The 23,632-nt window shown below is 42.8% G+C and overlaps 1 long non-coding RNA gene and 1 gene segment (V, D, J or C); one reads left to right on the top strand and one right to left on the bottom strand.

The window, feature by feature from the left end:
• The window catches only part of LOC102015697, a gene marked incomplete in the record, with an annotated part of 840,941 nt that overhangs the window by 691,709 nt on the left and 125,600 nt on the right, over window positions 1–23,632 (top strand).
• Window positions 22,748–23,632, bottom strand: part of LOC102015180 — a 36,966-nt gene continuing 36,081 nt past the window's right edge. For all 4 annotated transcript variants that reach the window (XR_259813.2, XR_001232674.1, XR_001232675.1 and 1 more), the window contains exons 3-4: window positions 23,089–23,246; window positions 22,748–22,968 (exon numbers count right to left, since the gene is read on the bottom strand). This is a non-coding gene — a long non-coding RNA (uncharacterized LOC102015180). The remainder of the gene's footprint in view (window positions 22,969–23,088; window positions 23,247–23,632) is intronic.

The following is a 23,632-nucleotide window of genomic DNA, read 5'->3' as shown; positions in this document are numbered from 1 at the left end:
ACTTTCTTCTTTTTTCAAAACTGGCTACTGCCAAAGGTAAAGAAGTTTGAGGGAAGAAGGAAAAAGTCTTAGAGAGCTATGCGTTGACTGGTAAACACTGCCCAAGGACTGGTTTCCTGGTAGTGGTTTGCAGGAGTCAAAACAATATGTGTGGTCAAGCTGATGAAATATTTCAGAGCCTGTTCCAACCACCTCATCACCTAACTGGAACTTCCAAGCTCCCTATGTGGCCTTGAAGGACAGTCATAAAAGAAAGTGTTAACAGGAAGGTTAAACTAGTCCAAGTGCTTGAGTATACATAAATCTCAGCACGTAAAAGCAGCATGATTCATTCCAGTCTGCAACAGTGTAGGCTGAGTGTCATCTCCGGGAGCCCATGCCAGGCGTGAAGGTCGGGGTAAGTTCCGTAAGATTTCTCCTGCCCAGAGTTTACACTATAATTGGGCTTATAGTCTAATTGAGGAGTCAAATCAGACACATGTGGGAGCAAGACAAATACTTGGTTGTAATAATTCTGGGAGTGTTCCAGGAGGAAATTGCAGATTGAAATTAGATCACAATGAGTGGGTGATGGGAACCAGGAAAATATCCTAAAGGGATCAAACTCTGAGCTGCAGCTAAATATGGAAAAGTTTATTTATTTACATCCCAAGATCCCAAGCCAGTAACAGCAGCAGAATTACAACACAAGAGTCCCAACTTGCTTCTATGCTGTGCTGCTTGGCAGCTGTTTCACTCCATGCCACACAGCTGGGTAAGTGAGTCACAGATGGAAAATTGGCAAACAAAATCTTTTTTAGAAACAAATGACACTGTGATTTTCCTTGACACCCATCGAAATTCCTCACTAATTTGCAAAAATATCTCATGTTTGCTTTAAAACAACTAATGAGGCCTAGACATTTCAGTAAAACAAAGTAATCCCAGCCATCTGAGCAGAGCCCACATAAGATGGGTTGGGGAGAAGAACTGCTTCCTGAAGGCAGTCCTGGATGCCCAGGGGTTGAGGTCCTGACAAACACAAACTGCCCAGCGGGAGACACAAGCACGGCCCTCTCTTTTCACTCACCTCTGTTCCTGCTCTTCAGTTGCTTGTCCAACTGGCTGGCGACAGAGCAGAGAAACCAGAGAGGAAAGATAGCAGTTGGAGGCAGGGCCACATCTGGTAGAGGCCAGCCTTGAACAGAGATCTGTCACATGCACACATCACAGCTGATTTCACTGGTACCAAAGCTTTTTGTGAGAAGCCTGGGAATAATGGGTAAGAGGTGTACCAGGTGGGATCACTGCCGTACACCACTGATATTCCTGTGATATTTCACTAAATGTGTCTCTTTTTTCATCCAGAAGACTCTAAGAGGATAGGAAGAGAATGGACATATTCTCAAATCAAACACAAAATGGTTCCTGAAGCTTCTAATTGGAGAGAAAAATCTGAAGTCCCAGCCTTCTCTCCCATGGATATTCCAGTGATCCCATACTACAGACCCCAGGGTGGCAGGCACCTTCAGAGAGGAAAGCACCAACCTGGACGCATAGCAACCAGTAGGAGTTGATTTGTTTTGACCTCATTTTGCTTCCTAAAGCCCTAGTCTTTCTTCATCCTAGGTAAAAAAGACTGGGGCACTAGTTCACTTGTGTCCTCCACCTGTAGCTGTCAGAGATAGTTCTTTGTCTAAGGACTTAGAAGACATGGACAATTCTCATATATCTCTGACATGGTTCCTCTTAGCACATCTATTCACCTGCCCAAAGTCCTGCAGGCACAGAAACTGCACAGAAGCTCACCTAGCTGCACAGAGACTTCCTTTCCTCTGAGGAGGCTGCAAGTTCTATATCTTCCCTGGTGACTGTGACTCAGCAGGGAGCTATGACCAGGTCCCTCACCGCCATGGAAAGGCAGAAGAAGCAAAGTGAAGAAACCAATCTCTCTGGCAAGCCAGGCAAAGGGAAGGTGTTTCACATGTGTTCTTTCATTTAACCTCACAACATCCCTACAGTCATCTGCAAATAAGGAAACTAAGACTCGCAGATGTAACTTGCCCAGCTACTATTAAGTTGCAAAGCAAAATTCAAAACCATGGATGATAAGACCTGTAAAACTTTGCATATATGTGATACCGTCTAGACAGTGAGCCACACAAGCAGGCTCTAGCCCCGTGAATACTACGTTGCTGTTCCATAATACCCATCTCTCTACATATGTAAGTATGTAAAAGACTTCAATACCCCAGGCTTAGCCTGGGTTGCTCGCAAATCTTTTTCTAATCCCATCCTTTGTTAAATGAGCAGCCATTCCTCCAGGCTCTTTGAGAGTCAGGAGGCTACTAATATTGATGCTATGTTCTGGATACTGAAAATATGATTATAAATATGATGCAGTTTTTGTTCTGAAAAATATAAAGTCCAATGAAGGAAACAAAGCAACATTCAGACAATTGTAATAGAAGTAATTAATGCCAAGACACAAAATGTTCAGGGAGCCCAGGGGTCACTTCCCTCAGATGAGATGGAGAGGGGAGAAGGAAATCACAGTCAATCCAAGAACGAGCAGGAAAGCACACGGGAGACTATAAGACGTCTTTGAGCCTGCAAGCGGAGCCTTCTGGGGCTGAAGTATTGAGTATGAGTGGGAAGTGACTGATGTGAGACTGGAGGAAGATACAGTGACTGCACAGGAGATATGCGGTAGAGGAATGGTCATCATTCCCAGACTAATTTGCTTCCATGACCACCCACCACACCATCTCTATAACAAATAAGAGTTCTTATGGGCAGAGAGCAGCTGACCTGGGTAAGGCAGGCGGGAGAGCATCAATGTACTGAAGCACACCCCTCTGCCATGCTTTGGACCTCTCTGCTCTTATACCTCACCGGCTTCTGGACAGTGAGGCCAGGCCTTTCACTCACAGAGCAATGTCTACCGGGAGCAATTCACTGGGTACCAGAAAGGTTGAATCACTGCTGAACATGACTTGCATACTCCATACCTCTGAGGTGGAAGGAGTTCTTCACCGCCTCTCTGACTTCAGGCTTTTCATTTCAGGGGTCTCTCTAGATATAACTTTGGAACCAGACACCAAAACTCTGACTGTTCAGGTTGGGAAGCCTGCTACCTTCCACAGCAGAGCAACAGGAGGTGACTTGAAGAACTATGAAATGAGCTGGTATAAGAAGAAAGAAGACAACTCCCTGGTCCTAGTATAAAAATGAACAATTCCATCGACAACGTAAGGAATAATTTCAAAGGGAAAATTGATACTTTAAAAAGTCAATTTATACTTGACATTCAAAAAACAACAACAAAATACATAGGGAATTACTACTGTGGATCTGATGCAATCCAGCTTTTGATCTCTTCAAGAAAGCCTTGGGTCAAACCTAGGTGGCAGATCCAGTGTGCACCCCTGCTGAGGTGAGAGCTCCTGATAACCTCAACAGTGACCTCAACAGGCTGTCAGGATTTATGTGGGAGACCAAGATTCCTCCCTATGTGTCTCTCACAGCCTCCTGGTTGAAAGTAACAACCTCCAGTACTGAGAAGGCCCTCTCATTGTGGGGGCAGGCCGATGAACAGAATTTCTACTGTCATCTGCGCAGTGGCTCATTGCAATCATTATTGTGAAAGTGTTCATATGCATAAACTAGATAAAGCAAGGATGGTTTTCCATTAGCATTCTAATCAAAATTTCCAAAGCCATTAGAGACAGCATTTACTCTGTGAAGAAGAATGAGTAGAGTCATTTTCTGAACTGTTTCTATAACTACATTTCAGGTGTTGAGTGTTTTACATCTTGTCTTAGCTAGAGGAGTTCTGAGGGCCCAGGGAGGTCAGTAGAGAAGGGTAACAAGCAAGCTTCCTTCATGGGTATAAAAACTACAACTATAACTCAGGTCTCCTGATTCTTTCCATCCATATTCTTTCCAGTACACTATCATATTTATCACACATTTATTTATAGGGCACTTATTTTATTCATGGTGTTAGGATAGGTCATGAGAAAAAAAGTTCTGAGGCAAGTTCTGTTCTAAATTTTATTTTCATGAATGTGTTTACAATTTAGCTTTAAGAGAAAAAGTATTAGAAAGTTAAAAGGCAATAGATATGATCAAAATATATATATATATATTTGAAACCCAAGATTTTATAAAATTAATAACCTAATAAAAATATACTTTAAGATTACAATTAAAGATTACAAGAGAAACAAAATACAAGACATACTCTATAATAAGGAGTGCTACGACTTTATGTGCAGTGATCTAAGAGTTAACGAAGGACCAGTCACTGGGGGGAAAGTTTCTTACAACAGCTAACATCTGAAAGAAGCTGGACTTGGATAGGCAGAAAGGAAGAGGGAGGATACTTCAGGGACTGTATATCAGTTATCTGCTGTTACAAACTTTCCCAAAACTTGAGCGACTAAAATCATTTCTTATCTTGCAGTTTCCGTGGGTCAAGAATCCAAGTGTGGTTTGGCTGCTCCTCTGGCCTTGGCACCCACATCAGGCTCCAGGCGACATGGTGGGCAAGGCTGCAGTCATCTCAGGGCTCAGCTGCGAGAGTATCCACTTCAAGCTCTCTCCTGAGGATTTTCACAGCCTGGAGTCCTCATCTGGACATCTCCATGGGACTCCTCTAAACATGGCCACTTCCTTCTCTAAAGCAAGGCCTCTGAGGAAGAGAAGGTGTCCAACTTGGAAGCCACAGTCTTTTTGTAACCTAATCTTGGGAGAGACACACCATTATTCTCACCATATTCTAGTTGGTAGAAGTGAGTCAGTAAGTGCAGCCCACACTGAAAAGGAAGCATTGTTAAGAGCATGCATACAGCAACAAGGGGCTCACTGGGGCCACTCCAGAGGCTGCCTGGAAGGAGAAGGCAGGAAAACTCTTTCTGACCAACTTGTTTAGAGACCTAACTACAAGACTAAAGAAATTTGCCTTTATCCTACAAGCCAGTATATCTCAAGCTTTATTGCATATACAAAACATATGGAGAGACTGCTTCCAATATATATATATTGAGGCAGGGTCTTGCTATGCAGTTCAGGCTGGCCTTGAGCTCACTTTGTAGCCCAGGCTGGTCTCAAACACACAACAATGCTCCTGCCTCAGCCTCCCGAGTGCTGCCAATATATATTTTTGAGCCTAGGCTGTAAAGATTCTGTCTATCTGAAGGCAAACCAGAAATAATCATTTCTAGTAAGTACCCTAGGTGATTCTGATGCAGGTGGTCCACAAATACACTCTGAGAAATTCTGCTGGAAGCAGAAATGAAAGTGTTAGATTTTTTTAATGGAGGGAAGATTTTCTCAGTTTTTCCTGCCCTGGCTTCAGAGACATGGACATTAGGTATGGTCTTTTGAACAGTGGTTCTCACTCAATTCCATCAGCATAATTTGAATCACCTGGGGAAACCTCTATAAAAATACTAATGTCTGGGATACATCCCAGAGATTTTGGTTGAATTGTTGTGGACTTGGAGCTCTGACTTCCCAGGTACTTCAACTTCTGTCCTACTCTGTGGGTTACAAACTCCTGGCCTAAGGCCTTGCAATTCCAAGTGTAGTCTAAGCCAATAGCATCAGCACCCCCCAGAAGTTTTTTCCAAATGAAGTATTATGCACTACCCTAGATCTATTGAATCAGAATCTGCATTTAACAAGATCCCAGTACAAATTATATGTATATTAAGGTGTAGGAAGCATTGGTCTAGAGAATACATTATCAAAGTCCACTCCATGCTGTTGTAACAGAATGCCTCAGACTGAGTAATTTATAATGAAAATAAATTTGTCTCTCACAGTTAGAATCTGGGAAGTCCAAGATCCTATGGCTGTACATCTGGTGAGGACCTTTACACTGTGTGACCCCATGGCAGAAGGTAAGAGAGGTAGACTGTGAAAGGATAAGAGGGAAGGGAGCCAAACTCATCCTTCCATCAGAACTCCACTTCTGTGATGATGAACCCACTCTTACAATGATCTATTAATGAAGGCAGAGCCCACATTCAAACTATAACCCCCATCATTCCTGAAAATTTTCATGGAGGTAAAAAAATATAAGCCAGTTTTTTCCACATGCCACTCAAGAATCCTATTTGTAAAAATTTCCTAAAGGGATTCAGCCAGGTATAGGACTCCCTGGTAAGCAATTGGTCATCTCAAAATCAGTATAGATTTCTTCACTATTATAATCGTATCCTTATTGGGGTAATGCCGTATCCTTCTATGCTCACTGGAAGGAGGTGTTACATAACTTCTAGGAATGACCATTTCTTGTTCACCTACAAGCACGTTAGGAAATGAGTTATTTATTGAATTGATGTTCTCTTTACCACACTATCAGAGATTATCCATGGAAATCTAGGATGTTTTGCTACAAGCTCAAGATCAAATCAGAACACACCATGAATCTTTAATGTCTGATTAAGTCTGATTGGGAAGCAAAGGGCTAGGAGAGGAGAGTGTGTCACTAGCACTCCAGTCCTCCGCAGGATGAATGAGGACATGGTCTTCTGGCCCCTGCTGAGGCCCTGTTGGAGTGGGAAACTCAGAAGCTGAGATGGGCATGGGGCGAACACGAAAAACTGCCTGGGATCAAAGGAGAGGGTATCCTGGGAGAAAGCAGGCAGACTGCCAGCAGTGAACAGGGCCACTGAAGGCTCTAGTGTGGTGTGGACATAGCCAAGTGTTTCTTGGTGTTTCCCACGGCCAAATGAGAAACAGGCGCATCAGTATTTTTTGTATCGTTCACATTCTCCCAGTTTAATGGTAACAGCAGCTGAGATGTGGCAAAGTTGGTATCATTGTTGCCTCTGCTGTTCTGCTTTCTGTTTTTTTTTTTATTTTTAACCCATTTTTATCCTTCATGCAAATGTTCAGTTGAAAGAATTCAGGGCATTGAAGAGAAGTCCCAGAGTGTCTGTCCACTTTCTCTGGGTTCAGTTATTGGGATATGGTAACAGGCATGCTACTTCCACCACATAGAACAACTGAATTAATATCTATGCATTCACCAGCTATTCAGCATGTCCACCTAGATATCTCAAGGTTCTCCAGCTCAGCTCTCAGATTTAAATCAAGATCATCCCTGTGAACATGATCTCTTCTTCACGTTCCTACTGAAGTGACCAACACCTTCATCTCAATCCATCCTCTGCCCTCCACCTTCTACTACCAAAGCCTGGCCCCAACCAGGATTTTCCCCTTTGAATATCCTTTGGAAGAAGCTATTCAGTCTCTGGTACCTTCAAATATGTCCTCCCTACAGCAGCCACAGGGCCACTTCCGCCACAGAGGTATCCTGTGTGGCTAGGAAAAGAAAGGTCCTACCTAATTGCCCAAAGGCAAGGAGAAGACGGCACCCTGTGTCCAGGAACAGTACTATGGGAAGGCTGCACTTGCAAACAGGGCACCCAACATTGTAGAACCATGGTTATGCATGAGAGGCAAGAGGAAAGAAGGGGAAGCGCTTGCACGCTCCTTTTCCACTGCACCAGAGGAGGCCACTGTCAGCCAGTGAGAATGTATTTCCACCATACAACACATTGCATATTCTGAAGATGTCGTAGCCATGAGGAAAGCACTTATTAGAGCATCTTGAAAGTGCCCCGGGAGTTAGGGTCCAAATAAAGAAATGTACTCAACAAAATTCAAGCTGTGACCTTCATTCTGAACAATTAAGATTTTAAACAGCAAGTTAAAAATCATTGAATTTGAAAGCCAGAAGGAATCTTAAAGGTCAAACAGAAATCCCTCCATTCAATTTACATGTTCATTAAATATTGATCCAATAAATGATCATCAATTCTCCATTCAAATATTTTCAATGGCAGTTCTTATTTTAAAAGGTGATTTCCTATACCAAGTATAGATTTGCTTTCTTACAGCTTCATATGTTTACATTTTTATGCCTACTGGAGCAATATAGACTGTTTCACCTTCACATAGTCAAATATCAAAGATAACTAGCATGTCTGCTTATTCCACATCACTGTCTAATAAATTTTAAGCTCTTTGGGAAAATAATCCAAGTTCAATATGCTTTCCAGCAGCATGTAATTCTTAGTAGATTGACTACCATAAAGTGGGTAGTCCATAAATATGTATTGAACATCTGAATTAATATCTATGTGTTCACCAGCTATTCAGCATGTCCACCTAGATATCTCAAGGTTCTCCAGCTCAGCTCTCAGATTTAAATCAAGATCATCCCTGTGAACATGATCTCTTCTTCACGTTCCTACTGAAGTGACCAACACCTTCATCTCAATCCATCCTCTGCCCTCCACCTTCTACTACCAAAGCCTGGCCCCAACCAGGATTTTCCCCTTTGAATATCCTTTGGAAGAAGCTATTCAGTCTCTGGTACCTTCAAATATGTCCTCCCTACAGCAACCAGTGTAATCCCTTCAAAATGCAGATATGATCATATTACATCCCAGATTTTAAAATTCTGCAGCAATTTCCCATATAAAAAAAATACTCAGATCCTTAAAAGACCTCTGAGACTCTGCCAGTCTGACCCCTTCTCAACTCCCCTGCAGACCTTGTACTCCTGCTTCCCTCATTTTACATGCTGTCAAAATGCCTTCTTGCGGTTACTTGAATGTACCAGGTACTTTCCCACCCCACGACTTTTGTACATAATGTTCCCTCATTATGGGACACATCTCCCACCCCCTTCTCACCTGTTTCATGCCTGCAGACTTTTGGGGAATAAAATCTACACATAAATTCCTCAGCAGTATCTTGGGATCTCCCAACAAGTTCAGGTTGTTTCTTTTTTAGTGCTTTCAGAAATCATCTTGGGGCTGGGGATTTAGCTCAGCGGCAAAACGCCTGCCTGGCAAGCGCAAGGTCATGAGTTCGGTTCCCGGTACCGGAGAAAAACCAAAAAAAAAAAAAAAGAAGTCATCTTATAAGGGTATTTCATAATTTGGTTAAATTTATTTTCTCACTAGTTTGTAAGCTTAGGGAGAACAAGGACCAAATATGATTTTGCTTATCCCTTAACTGGAAAAACTGCATGAACTCTGGGCAGCAGTAGGGCCCTAAGTCTTACCTTATTTTCACGTTGTGTGGTCTTAGGGACCCCAAGGTTACCCTAAACTGAAGTACAAGGGCTCTCAGAGGCCAGTGATTTCCATCGATTCTGCTTTGCACTCTGAAGAGAACATTCCCAGGCAAGTAAAACCTGCCCAGAAAATCTAGCCAGCTTTGAGGAAGTCAGAAGCATTCAAAATGATTATTATTTTCTCAGCAATTCCTAGCTTGCTTATAATGAGCCCTTTTGGTATGTTTTATTTTGTGTGGCTGTTTTCAGCAGCTGTATTATTAAAATGTACAAGTCTATAATTATAGGGCTAAATACCCTCATCCCTTAAATATGTACCTGGCACATAGAATATTCCTAGCACTGTGCCAGATGCTGAGTTACAAAAACATCCAAAGCTCAATCTCTGTCCTTAAGGTGCTCCTTCTAGTGGAGGAAACAGATGTAAAAACATAACTTGATTGACAGAGGAAGGAGCAAACAGCCGTAAGAACACACAGAATGAGGTGATGGCCCAGACCTGGGGAGGGCTCTCAAAAAAGGCAAGATGGGTTCATAACAGAGACAGCCCTGGCTCCTTGAGGTAAGGGGTGCTTGAGGGTTCCTTAGGATGAAGACGAGCATCCTCGACAGATGCACACATGCACAGACGCACACACACAGACACACACAGACATACACACATACGGACACACACACACACAGACATGCACATACAGTATAATGTTTGCAGTTAAGTACAAAACAGGAATTTAATGGAAAAATACTACACTAGACACTATCAATTTAGGGGTTCCTTTTTGTTTGTTTGTTCATTGCAGGGAATTCATTGGGTATGAGAGTGTTCATGGGAGCTCTGTGGAGGTTTGAACCACAGGATATAGCTAAGGCTCCATCAAGGCAAGCCTACAGAGTTCCAGAATGCTATTTTTACCTTATTAAGTAAAAATAAGGTACATGCCATGAGACAGGATGGCTAAAATGACAGTAGCCCAGGTTAAGGAGATCAAGAACTAAGAAAACCAAAGCGGAAGGAGAAAGGGAAAGAACATTATTTCCTTCTAGAGCAGTCACTCCCTTTAACTTTTTTTTGTATTCAAGAACCATCTCAAGCCTCTGGGATTTCCCAGAACCTGGTGCTGCAGGGGTTCAGACCTCCTCCTTGCCCCACTATCGGCAACCATGCGGAAGCCTGGAGAGGTGGTTAGGAAAGTCAGATGCTCTATGGAGAGGCAGAGAACACCCTTAGGACTGGCTGTGAGCTTCCCCTGTGGTGTGGTCTTTGATTTCACACCATGTGATATACCGAGATTTCTTTTCAGATATGCAGGCACCTTATAGCCCCCACTGCATTTATAAATCTTCATCTAGACAAGATTAAGTTGTTTCATTCGTGGAGTTGTTTTTAGTGAGAGCAAAACTTTTCTCCTGTGAAGTATAAAAACATTCAGCTGTAAATCAAGCCATTCAGATTTCTGCTTTCTACTTTTCCTCTGGCATTATGTCTTTTGAGAGCTCTGGGAAAAAACAGTGGTGCTGTTCCTATCACCATCCGTATCTCCTCTTCATACTAATTACCATTCTTTTTTTTTTTTTTTTTTTTGGTACCAGTAATCAAACTCAGGACCTTGCACTTGCCAGGCAGGTGCTTGTGCTACTGAGCTATATCCCCAGCCCTCTTCGTATTAATCGACTCTGCTGGGTAACAGCACCCCATTCTCAAAGGCTCGCAGCAATGAACATTTGCTTTTTGCTCTTGCCTTTACTCCAAGTTGATGGCCACAAGTTGGGCACTGAGCATTGCTCCGTGTCCCGCCATTGCGGAGCCCTGGCCGAAAAAAAAGTCTCTATTTGGGACATACTGTCCTTATAGCAGAAGAAAAAGAACACAAGTGCTGCTATTAGAAGCTCAAGATGCTTCCTAAAGCTTCTGCTCAGACCTGAAGCATCACGTCAACTCATACTCACCATCCAAAGAGTTTCTTTGGCCAAGTCCCAAGCGAGCTGGGTAGGACCTGACCCACGGAAGGCCACAGAACAAGCAGGAACCCCTCGTCCCACAGGGAAGCGGGGATTAAATGCTTCAGAACAATGACTGCAACCGACCACACTCTTCAACTCCACTTATCTACTTTGTCTCCATCATGGGAAATTTCTCCTAATTTCAACTAAAAAGAAATTTGGTGTTATTTTTTCCTTCTTAGAACTGTTACAAAGTTCTGGGTCAACATTTGCCAAAGTTCTCTTCAGAACGTCACTATCCCTCAAGATGACATTTGTTGTACAATTTTTTAAAAAATTCCATGCCCAGATAATTTTGGCAAATGCCACATATTAATCATGTCCTTTAATAGTCACACTAATTCTTATCATCATATTAAATATGTTGAGAACTGCTGCTGTAAAGATACTTATTTAACCCAAGATTGGGATCACAGAATTCTTTCTGTAATGGCACCACCATTAATGTCTGATGAAATCCTAGTGGCTACTGCTAGAACCCTGAGGAATTAGAGGGGAACCACTCAGGTGAATTCATGCTGTTTCCCCATTTCTATGACTCTAGACAGAAGGACACCTGATGATGTGGAGAAACCAACAGGTCTCTACAGGCACCTAAAAAGAGGCTTGCGTTTTTGCTAAGATCTGTCTCTATGTGAGGGATTTGAAAATGCTGTTCAGATATTACCCTTCACCTCATAAAGTAAAACTACCTCAAACTACCTTTTGATCTTCCCTTTCTTTGTGCAGCAGATCATACTCTGTTTTCAACATTGTGTCAGGAATTGAGAATATAGCATGAGCAAAGCAGACGCAGAGTCTGCCTTCTTGGACCTATCGTTTAAAATCAGAAGAAACAGACGTAGACACACATACAGAATAGCCAGTGGTCATCCAGACTCACTGTTGGCTCTCCGTTCCTTCTTGAAATACTTTCCATGCTTGGCTTCTGAGCTGCCACATGTTGCTGATTTCTCGCCATCACTGGCCTGTCTCAGTTCCCTTTGCTGCTCTTCCTTCTCAAATGGAGCTTCTGTGGAGCTTAAGGGCCCTTCCTGCGTCTATTCATCTTCTCTTCCTAAGTGACCTCATTCCTCCTCTCAGCATTAAACTTCATATATGTAACTATTATGGTTTGTATCTAGATGTCCCCCCAAAGCCTCATGTGCTCATAGGTGGGACTTTTGGGAAGTGGCTGATGTGTGGCGTGTGATCCTGGGGTTAAGGGTGTGTGGCAGCTAAACGGGTTTAGCACAGTCCTGGGAATGGATAATGGAAGATCCATCCTGGGTGTGGATGGTCCCAGTCAATAGGCTTACAGCCTGGATGGAATATAAGGGGAGCAAGGGAAGGCAGGCTTCCTGCTACAGCTGCTTGCTGCTTCACTGCCTCTTGCCTGCTCTACCATGGTCCTTGACAATGTTCCTCTGCCATGCAATCTTGCCTTGGAACCAGTTGACTATGGACTGAAACCTCTACAAACTGTGAGCTGATATATACCTTTCATGGTAGATTAACTAATGATCAATTTGTAACACCCAGTTGAACTGAATCAGCATGGAACAGAATAATCCTCAGGCCAACCTGAGGATTATTGGCAAGTGCATAAAAAGAGAAAGGAGAGGAAGGGGTACAGAAGATAGTGCACTGCTGATTCTCCTGGAGAAACTTATCAAGCTGGTTTTGCTGATATGAATTCAGCTGTTCTCATCATCAAAGGAGCTCAGGGCCTTTCTGTCACTGAGGATGGTTGCAGTCCTTTTCAGAGGAGCTCTTGTCCTTACCTTGAGCATCAGTTCCTGGCTTAAATGCAGATCCCTCATGCTGCTGGGACAGAACCTTCATCCCACTGGTGCAGACTTTCTAGCCTCCACCATTGACCTTTGGGCCTTCCCAGTGCAGCTCCTTGATACAGACTTGCAAGAGACATTGTAGAGGGTTCTAGGCCACCAGCTGGACTCATGGAGGACACTACCATAAGCTCCAGGTCTTCAGCTGGACTCATGCAGAGTGTTGCCATAGCATACAGGCCCTCAGCTGGATTCCTTGGGTCTCTAGTGTGTGGACAAATCTCCCACACTCTTCTGCATTTGACTCTTTGGGTGAATATTATAAAATAATCCTATAAATTATGTGTCCTGTATTAAATCTTTTCCCTTGTAAACTCTGAGTACAACACCTTTCATCCTTGAACTTTGTTGAATATTTTGTCTTAGCAATGAAGAAAGTAACCCAAACAGTGCTAGTGACTCACAAATTTATGATCTCCAATGTGCAACTCTCCTACGAGGACAGATTGTCCCCTCAACTGAGCCACCTCAGCACCTGCTTCTTGAGTTATTTCATGTGTTCTCTCTTTGGCTATAATTGTTGGCTACTTCCTCCATCCTCTCTCTAATTTATAAACCCCTTGAGGGCAGGTCTCCTAAAATCTATTTCATCTTGAGTTTCCACTGTGCATGGGATAGTAAATGTTTAATATATGATTATTAAGTTTAATGTTTGAACTGAATTTCTGCTTTGGGGATCACTGAGACCCAGATATAATGAAAGGGAATATTTTATTTAAAGAAATAATGCCTCATCCGTCTGTACTTCCAAATGAACAACCTCAAACGAGAGAACACAGCTACGTACATTGGCACGAAGTGAATACTTGAGTTAAAAAATGCTAAAATAAGCTCATATCGTCCCTTGTGGTTGTAGGAGCTGCCTCAAAGGTTTTATAAACTGCTTATGTTCCTGCACCCCATCTGGCGAAGCCTGTATGTTACAGCCACGGATGACTCACTCTTTGCAACAGTCCTCACTCAGATCTACTCTCTATTTTAAAATTGAAAAGACAGAAGAAAGGCAACAAGGTGCTTGCCTAAAAATCTCCCACCTGACCAGGGTGGCAAGCCAAACACATAACGCTTACTCCTCCATTTGGATTTCAGGCCAAAGAGGACTCCCCGAACACAGAAAGATATTTCAGCAGCACACTTATAATAATAGTAGAGGGCAACTGCACTTCTGAACCTACTCTGAATTTTGCTCTTGTTCTTTTCTGAGCCTCTCTCTAGTCCCCTTCCCCCAGTCAAAATCAGATAGACTTCATATTCCCTTAGAAGAAAAGGGGATTCACTGTGCTTAAGTGCTACTGGACCATCTGGAGAAAAACTAAGAGCACTCTTCTATCTGACCTGTGTGAGTGAGCCAGAGTCCCTCACTAGCAGTCGGGGAGGCCTTGGCTGTCATGCAGCAGTGGTCCCCTTGCACGGCTCCTTCGTGTGTGTATACACAGACTGCTTTTTCCTATCTCGATTGTTCAAAAAATAGTTTATCCTTAACCTCCACATCCTTGTAACTTAGTATTTATCAAAATAAGAAGAAAGTTGTTTGCATTGTATCTCTGCAGCAAAAATATTTTCCAGCTGCCACAGCATTTTAAACTCTATCTTTATTTTTCTGTTAGTATCCCTTCCCTTCACATTTTCCTGGATACATAAATAGTTTGCGCTACTATATTTATTAACAAGGAGTCTTCTAGGCAGACACAGTGTCATGAGGAATTTCTGCTGGGCATTTGGTATGCTATCCAGCTGAGTCCCCAACCACATTATAAATCAGTGCAAACATAGCTAACTTGTGAATAAAGGTGACAGTCATACCAACATGCTGCAGCTGTGATTCTCAGCCAAACCTCTGGGTCACTAAACTGGGGCTTGAGCTGGCACTTTCTAAAATAAGGTATTCTGACAGAGAGAGATCATTGTCAGTTGAGCCTTCCAAAACTCCTCTTTCCCTGGGCTCTTCTAGTCCATCTTTTTGGCATGTGCCATTTCCTCTGCATCTTTTGTAATCCTCCATCTTTGGGTTCTACCATAACCTGGACTCTGCTGTCAGATTAGATCGATATCATGTACTTCATCAGGTACTGTGACATGACGTTATTCCAGTTTGATGAATGCTGAGGTTGTTCATCTTCCAAGAGCAGTTTGGCAGTATTTCCTCCACCCTCCTTTGGTAATCTCCCAAGTTCCTACAGTCACTATTCCTGTACGTGTGTTAACTCTCAGACTACTTTGCAATTAAAGCCCTCCCAAAAGGATAGCTTGTATTTCTATTCAGTAATCTTTTCATTCACTCATGCTAAGCATTCATTATGCAGCTCAACGTGAAGAGCCTTTTAACTTGTCATATACACATTGTATATAACAGCACTTGAATTCTAAACTAGGCTTTAACACAGTGGTACGATGGTGATTTTAAAACAACCACTTAACTAAAGCATCTATAGCCATGCTGAATGTTACAAATAAATTGTCTTTACTCCCGTCCTTGGCCCTATACCTGTCCCTACCTGCACCACCAATATTCACTGTAAATGCCACAAAATCTGTCTGAGATGCACAGATCCTAGAAGCGGGACAATAGTAGATGTGCAGTGGGTCCATTTCCTGGAACAGGAGGAGGACATTGGGTCATAGTGGCTCAAACTATAAGAGGTCAATGTTCCAACACTTTTCCCACTTAAGTGCTTTAGGAACTCTTCCCCTAGCTCCCAAATCTACCTCTGGGCTACTGTTTTATCTGCATGTCTGTTTAGTCACTTCCTCACTGCTGGGACAAGATACCCAGCACCTGCAATTTAAAGGTGGATGGTTTTATTTTGCCTCATTTTTCAGTCCATGCCAGATCCAAGACAGAAAAGGCATAATGTCACAGCATCATGCACTGCCCTCTCAGAGACACATGGCCTGGCATCCAAGGGGTTCTTCTGAACTCTGTATGGAAGCCTCCTTAACCCTGTAACTTGCATTCTGTATGCCCATAAAAATCAGCAGCACATGGATGACACCAAGGACCACTCCTAGCTTGAGCAGTAGCTGAGTACCTTTGTATGATGGCTGCAGAGGCCTCCAGGCACCAGGATGACTAAGCACTGTGCACCAAATCCCAGGGAACCTATTCCTTAGGTAGCCTTTCATTGGTAGGGTGCCCTGGGGCTCTCTTCTCAAAGTGAAGTTCTTCACTTTTGCACTTTTCAGCTTATGAAGGGTCTGGTTAATTCCTGAGGTGCTGTCAAATTATTTTTCCTATTTTCCTGATGCACAGTACTTGGCTTCTTTGTAATATTAATCTTTTCAGCAACCAAGCTCTCCTCTATTCCAATTTTACAAACCCCAACTTTACAGTAACCAACTTTATAGGCTTTTCCTTTCTGTCCACCAGCAAATTTTTTCAGATATTCAATTTGGCTTTTTGCTCCTGCTTTTCACTCTAAACATAGCTTAAAGTTGCTAGCAGTACCCATGCTACAGCTTGCACATCAAGCTGCCTTGGAATTTCCTCTGCCAGAATAGTCTGCTGCCTCAGTCCCCCATGGAACATGGGAAAAATGTAGACAAATTTTCTGACTGAGCATAACATTTCACCTCTGACTACCAATAGAGACCTTGTTACCAACTGAAACCTCCTGAGCCTAGGTTTTACCATCAGTATTTCTTTTACCATCAGCATTTTGATCTTCTGAGCTCTGACTAGAATCTCCCATCAAGCTCAGTTTATAACATTCTAGGACTTTTCTGACCAGAATGTCCAAACTTTTCTAATCCTCCCTTGAAACAGTTTGAAATGGTCTGGTCAAGTAGTCACAGCAATGGCCCCACTTCTCTGGCACCACAATCTGTCTTGGTAACTTTCTTACTATTAGGAAAAAACACCTGACATCCTCAACTCCAAGGAGGGGAGATTTATTTGGGCTCACATTATAATCCTTGGTTGGTTACCAATAACAAATGCTGGTGAGGCTATGGAGAAATAGGAACCCTTCTCCACTGCTGGTGGGAATGCAGACTGGTGAAACCACTGTGGAAATCAGTTTGGAGATTCCTCAGAAAACTAGGTCTAGAGGCTCCATTCAACCCAGCTATTCTCCTTCTGGGTATTTTCCCAGAAGATCTAAAAACATCATATCACTGCGATATATGTGCACCCATGTTCATAGCAGCACAATTTGTAATTGCTAAATTGTGGAAGCAACCCAAATGTCCATCCACCAAAGACTCGATAAGAAAATTGTGGTACTTTTATATAATAGAATATTACTCAGCTATAAAGAAAGGTAAACTAGAGGCTATTATAGGTAAATGGTCACAACTACAGACCATGCTCATAAGTGAAACAAATCAGACCTGCACGTGCAAGCACCACATTGTCTCACTAGTATAAAACCTGAAAGAGTTAATTTAAACTCAGAGGTATGATAGACATTGTGAAATGATAGGAAAATGCTCAAGGGTAAAGGGCAACTGGGATGTGGGAAAAGAAAAGGGAAAGAAGGAGAAATTTTGTATGTATGTATATACAGGATTGTTAACATAGTTGTTCTACTGTCTTCTATTTCTTTGCTGAAAGAAACTGTTAATGAGTCCTTGACTGATCAATATTGCATGCCTCTATTTGTTTACATGAGAAACCACTTTGAAGATATCAATATGTAATACAACAAGCATTGTTAATTTCCTACCACTTTGTTTGTAATTCTGTATTGTCTGTACTGTTCTTTTGCTATTTTGTAAAAGGTTGTCTGTCTGTTAATGTTTTCCTCCTTTTATTTTTAAAATAAAAAAAAATAATAATCCATGGTTGGTTGACTCCTAGGCAGAAATATCAGACTGGAAGAGCCTGGGAAAAGGAAAACTGTTCAAACCATGGTGGTCAGTAAGCAGAGCGGGAAGGAAGGAGCAAGGGAGGGAGATACACCCTTCAAGGTCACACCACCGGTGACCTCTTTCAACCAGACCCATATCCCAACAACACACTCAGCTCCTCAACAGTCTAGTGAATGAATCCCCTGAAAAGTACAGTGCTCCCATGGTCCAACCATCCTCCAAAGCCTCACCTTTGACCACATGAGAGTTTAGGGGACATTCCAGTTCCAAACCATAACAAGATCTGTCTTCTCATAAGTGCCCTACAAGGAGGATTCCAGGGATCCCCCACTGCCACCACCACCACCACCCCATTGCTTCTTCAGTTGGCTCCATATTGCCATTCTTTCTGCCTCACTCCTTTTTCCTCCCAACCTGTGGAAAAAAAAAAAGTGAAAATTAGTAGCCCAAGACCTAGGAGGCACTATGGAGTTATGGGTGATGAGCGTACTTGTTAGTGGTAGTGGGAACTACAGCACACCAGAGCCGCCAAACCTCTGCTCAGGGAAAAGAGGATGGGTCCTCTCTGTCAATACGTCTCTCCTCTGGCATCAGAGACTACACACAAAAGAAAGGAGCCCCTCACTCTCTCTGAACTTAGGTGGACTGGGGAAGATCTCATTGCCAGTGAGGCACCACCAGCTCTCCCTTCTCTTTCTTACTGGAGTGTGAAGGGTCTTTATTTGCTTCCCCATGAAACGTGAAGCAGGAAGTTTCCCTAAGGTTCTTGAAGAGCTCAACTACGTCACTACTCTGTGCCCAGGAGACCACTGGCAGGCTGGAGGATATAAGATAAGAGCTTAATTCCATAGCTATACAATTCCAGCAGTAGAATTTGAGCTCCCTATAAGCACTGAAACATTTACATCCTATTAGGTAAGTCCATCACCAAAGGAGGGGAAAAGCATTTATATAACTTTCACCAACTCTCCCCAGCCTGCTCTGAACCAAGAACCTTGAACAAAATTATTTTCTTCATTTTTAGAAAACAAGCGTGGAGAATGCTCTTTCTTATATACAGAGAGTACTACAAAGGGAAGAGCTACTAAAAATAATTATCTATCTGCTCCCAGTGCAGGGTTTTCTGATTTTTTAGCTCTCTCTTCGGATATTGTTGGACAGGAGTACAATATCATATTGCTTTGTTTTTTCATTTTTTATAAATGGAGTTCTGTGAACAAAGACATAAAATTCGTCTATTAGCAGTATGAAAACCTCTATTCTAGCTTTTCCACTTCTACTTAAGGCTCACCAAGCCCTTTGGGCTCCTAGCAAGCAGGGAAAAACAAAATGGATTTCCAGAGACAGCAGGAAATTTACATTTTACCTGTAGGTCTCTCTATGGCAGAAAACCCTCACTGTGAAATCAGAAATTCCAGGAAAGTAGAAAGTAATCCTCCCTCCAAAAACAGGCAGCCACTTAGGAGAACATAACACATCTTCGGTCTTAATGGCATATCTCCCTGGATAACTGGTCTTTTGTAAGCCTGGGAATTAGGAGACAAGAACAAAGGGAGAAAACAAAGTTGAAATATAGGAAGAACCCCCATCACTCTGAGGGTGGTATGCTACCAGCTGTGTTCCACATCTCTCCTACATACATACACACACACACACACACACACACACACACACAGTGGTGCATTGTCCAATGCCATGGGTCAGCTTGGTGTTCCCCTCGTTGAGTTCTACCCATCAGAGCTTCTCCAGGAGCTGGAAAGAACAGAATCTGATTTGGAAAGTCAGGGCAGAATTAGAAGGAAGAACTAAGAATGCAAATTTAGCCCACTTCACAGAAGGACCCAAAAGACCAGGATGATAGTGCCTAGGAAAGATTAAGTACCCATTAAATGCCCAACACTGTTGTAGGAGCTCAGGGGAATAGGAAGATGCCTGATGCTGACCTAAGCAGACGCTCACATTCTCTGGTTTATAAGAGGCCAGCGGTGAGCAGTCACAAGGCAGGAGAGCTACTGGGGTTCATACTGTCATGGGAAAGGACAAGAAGAAGAACAGCAGCTGCTGTCCCACAGCAATGCTCACGGTCACAGGTAGCAGCTGTGCTTTGTGCCCTGAGGACAATACTGGAATAAGCCCTCCTGCATTACAATTTTTTTTAACAGTGGTTTTCAACCATGGCTCCACTACAATCTGAAGAATTTTTTTTTTAATCCTGATGCCCAGAACCCAACCCAGCCTGCTTAAATCAGACTTGGGAGGGGAGGGGCAATGCACCAAGTCTTCAACAGCTTAAAATCGCCCATGAGGTCTCAGTGGAAGCTGAGGTTGAGAGGTAATCGTTCTAATTCCCTCACCAGCATTTCTCCACCTCCACATTGCTTTTGCCTAGGCTGTTATATTTCCTTTTTACTTTTAATTTATTCTACTTTGTTCTTTCAGTAGATAATTCTATAATATTCCATTAAACCTTTGCCTATGCGTTAACTTTGCCTTTTCTCATTTAATTTTCATTGCCCACTCCACTTGCTTCATCTTCCCATTATGTTTGTTTGGTAATTTTATGTTTTCTTTAGTCCACATCAACATTTACAGGGCACTTGCTATAGGGAGAATACAATATAGGCATTTAACTGCTACTAAAACTTAAATCCAGTGCAATAATATTTTCTGTTAAATTTTATGCTGCAGATATAGGCTTTTGTCTTATGGAAGATTGGCATTTTGGCAAAGCTGCTTTAGTATATCAACAAAAGGTCCAAAATAAATATATTGAGGCAAGAAATAAATGAAGCGTCTACATCCAGAGAGGAAATGAGCATTAACAACACTCTGAAGTTAAATACCAACATCTCCCCTGCCAAGCTCTTAGCCTCACTCTAGGAGAGAGATGCTGCCATTTGCTACACAAAGAAAAAAGATTCAGACTGTCTGTACAACTACCAAAGATGTTTTTGGAGGGGAGAACATCTGCTTCATCGGGTTCATTTCCTTGTCCACAGAGAAGACCAAATCTATGAGACATGAAGGATTGAGAAGAGAAATAAGGGCCAGAAAAGGGTCCAGAAACAAGAGCCCTTTGCTCCTCAAGGGAATCTCTGCAGGGATCTGAGTGTTTGTCTTCCTACTGCCTGCTCAGATAAGAGCCACTCTGGTGCCTCAGAGTCAAAAACATTGTCTTCCCAGCAGACCCACACCATGGAAGCTAGTCAGTGCTTTCTAAATAACTGAGTGAATGGCTCCAGTGAAAGCATCCCCAGGAGAGTTTGTGAGAAAACTGAGAAGGAAAGTGGCTCTGTAAGCCCACACTGGAAGCTCAGTACCCTGATTCTCTGACATGCGCTTCAATTTCTCTGTATTCCTTTTACCTTGATTCTTTTTCAGAAATCAAGCCAGATACCTTGTTGGAGCTGCAAAAGCAAGAGACATTTGTCCCTTTTAGAAGAAGTATGTCAAGGCAGGTAACTTGATATCCCAAAAACCTCATGTGTTCATAGGTGGGGCTTTTGGGAGGTGGCTAGACCATGGATGTGTGATGCTGGGTTAGGGTGTGTAATACTGGGATTAAAGGTGCGTGATACTAAATTGGTTTGGCATAGTTCTGGGTGTGGATAATGGAAAGGCCCACTACGGGTGTGGGTGCCACCACCCAAAAGTTTTGTAGCCTGGATGGAATAAAAGGGAAAAGAAGTTCTTGCTGCTCCTGTTGCTGCTGTTGTCTGTTTCTGCCTACCCTTCCATGGACTGTTGCTCCTCTGCCATGCCGTCCTGCCTTGGAGCCAGCTGACTATGGACTGGAACCTCTACAAACTGTGAGCCAAGGGCTGGGGATTTAGCTCAGCGGCAAAAGTGCCTGCCTGGCAAGTGCAAGGTCGTGAGTTCGGTTCCCGGTACCGGAGAAAAACCAAAAAAAAAAAAAAACTGTGAGCCAAAATAAACCTTTCCTTCTTTAATTTGTGGGTTTTGGGTATTTTGTCATAAATAACTCAATGAGAAAAGTAAAAGTACTGATGAGAAAAAAGTAACTCAGTAACTCAGAGAATGAGAAAAATAACTCAGCGTACAATTTGCAGCACCAAATTTTGCAGTTTTTCTTGGTAGAGTTGAGAATTCAACCACACAGTTGTCTCTGAAGATTGCCAGAGCCACAGTAAAAGAGAAGAGTTTTTACTGGGCCACCATACCTAAGAGGCTGAACACTGACCCTTCCACCTCCCACACCAGCCAGCTGGCCTCCAGCACTTGCCTAGCTGTAGACTGCAAGATGGGCTCACATGTATAATTTCCTGATGCCAACAATCACATGGAACAGTATTATCCCCATTTCATTGCCCAAGAAATTGAGGTGTAGGGAGGTAAGTGACTCACAAATAAGTGGTGGAGTCAGATGCAACCCCACGTCTTCTTCATCTGAATTCAGTGGTCTCCAGGACAACACAGCTGCTCCTTAAGAATTGGAGCAGGCAGGGAGGAAAGGACCTCCCCCAAGTTCCAGGACCTCTTTCAGCACAGTCTTATAACTAACATTCTTTCTGAGGCTTGTCTAAATGAAGATACTTTACCCGGCTGCCTGACCCTCAACAATTTGTGCAAATTCGGTGAAACAAGCCAGGCACAGAAAGAAGCATAGCATGATCTCACTCCGACGGGAAACCTGAAAGAGATGATCTCTTACAGAAACTGAGAGTAGAATGTGGTGACCAGAGCCTGGGGATAGTCGTGGGAGGGGAGGAGGAGGGAGAGGTTGATCAACAGGTACTAAGTTAGAGTCAAATCAGAATGAGCAGTTGTGATGCTAATGTACAGTAGCTGTACTACAGATAGCAATTATGCATTGCACGTTTCAGAAAGCAAGAAAGAAAGGAGTTTGAATGTTCTCACTGTAAAGAAGTGATAAATGTTTCAGGAGTTAGATATGTTCAACCTTATTTAAACATTGCCCAACACATCAAATCAGTACAATTTTATATGTCAGTTAAAAACAAATTTTCATAATAGCTTTAGTTTTAAAACACAAAGCAATGAAACATGAGTTCAAGGAGTTCATTTAAAGAAAAGGTACAGCAGCTCTCCATGAGATTATGGGAGATTCAAGGTTGGAGCAAGGGTTACAAGACTTGCTGAGGTCCCTTCTGCTCTCAAATCTTTCATTCTTCATTCTGCTCCCAATGAGGCCAATAAACACATCTTCCTTCACCACTGTTTAATCTGTTGGTTGATTTGCCTGGTCCTCCCAACCAACACACGAACCTGTAAATGAAATATTAACCACATCAGCCTTGCAGCCATCTCAATCCATCTTATGCTAATAGAGAAACAAGAAGTGCTCCTGGAAGTTTGCATATTAGGGTCAGCAGGTCCCTTTTTAACCTTTCTGGTCGGGGAAGGTTGCAGGGAGCAGAAGTTCTGTGAAGACGTAGCCTGTCTTCAGAGTACAACTCTGAGACCTCAGGACCTTCTGTGGCTCCACCTTAGAAGTTGGAGTTCTAACTTGTGTTGTGGACTGCAGCATGCTTCTGTCAGACGTCCTGGGGAGAGAAGAAATCATGTCACTTTGGTCAGTATTTTTGAGGACCAGGAAGAGTTCCACAGGTGCTTTGAGGAGATGACCCTGGAGATCAAAGCAGACCAAGTAAGTGTGAGGCCGCATTTAAAAAGCACTGTATACCATGGCAGCTGCACAATTTCTACACATGAGGAACCAAAGGATAGCAATCTAACTGGAAGGTGCCTCCGGAACTCACTTGAGCGTATTATCATAGCAAATAAGACCTCAAAAGACACCAAGGAAGGGAACACTGGTGGAGATCATGGGAGAAGATGAATAAAGCTCCCAACCCACACTTGCCTCTCTTACCAGCTTCAAATCTCAAGTACCAGGCAGACAGGATGGTGCACACCGGGCATTCCAGAA

This window comes from Chinchilla lanigera, unplaced genomic scaffold (assembly GCF_000276665.1).
Source record: "Chinchilla lanigera isolate Chin_1 unplaced genomic scaffold, ChiLan1.0 scaffold00008, whole genome shotgun sequence".
Classification (NCBI taxonomy): domain Eukaryota; kingdom Metazoa; phylum Chordata; class Mammalia; order Rodentia; family Chinchillidae; genus Chinchilla; species Chinchilla lanigera.
This window is presented reverse-complemented; position numbering and strand designations above follow the sequence as displayed.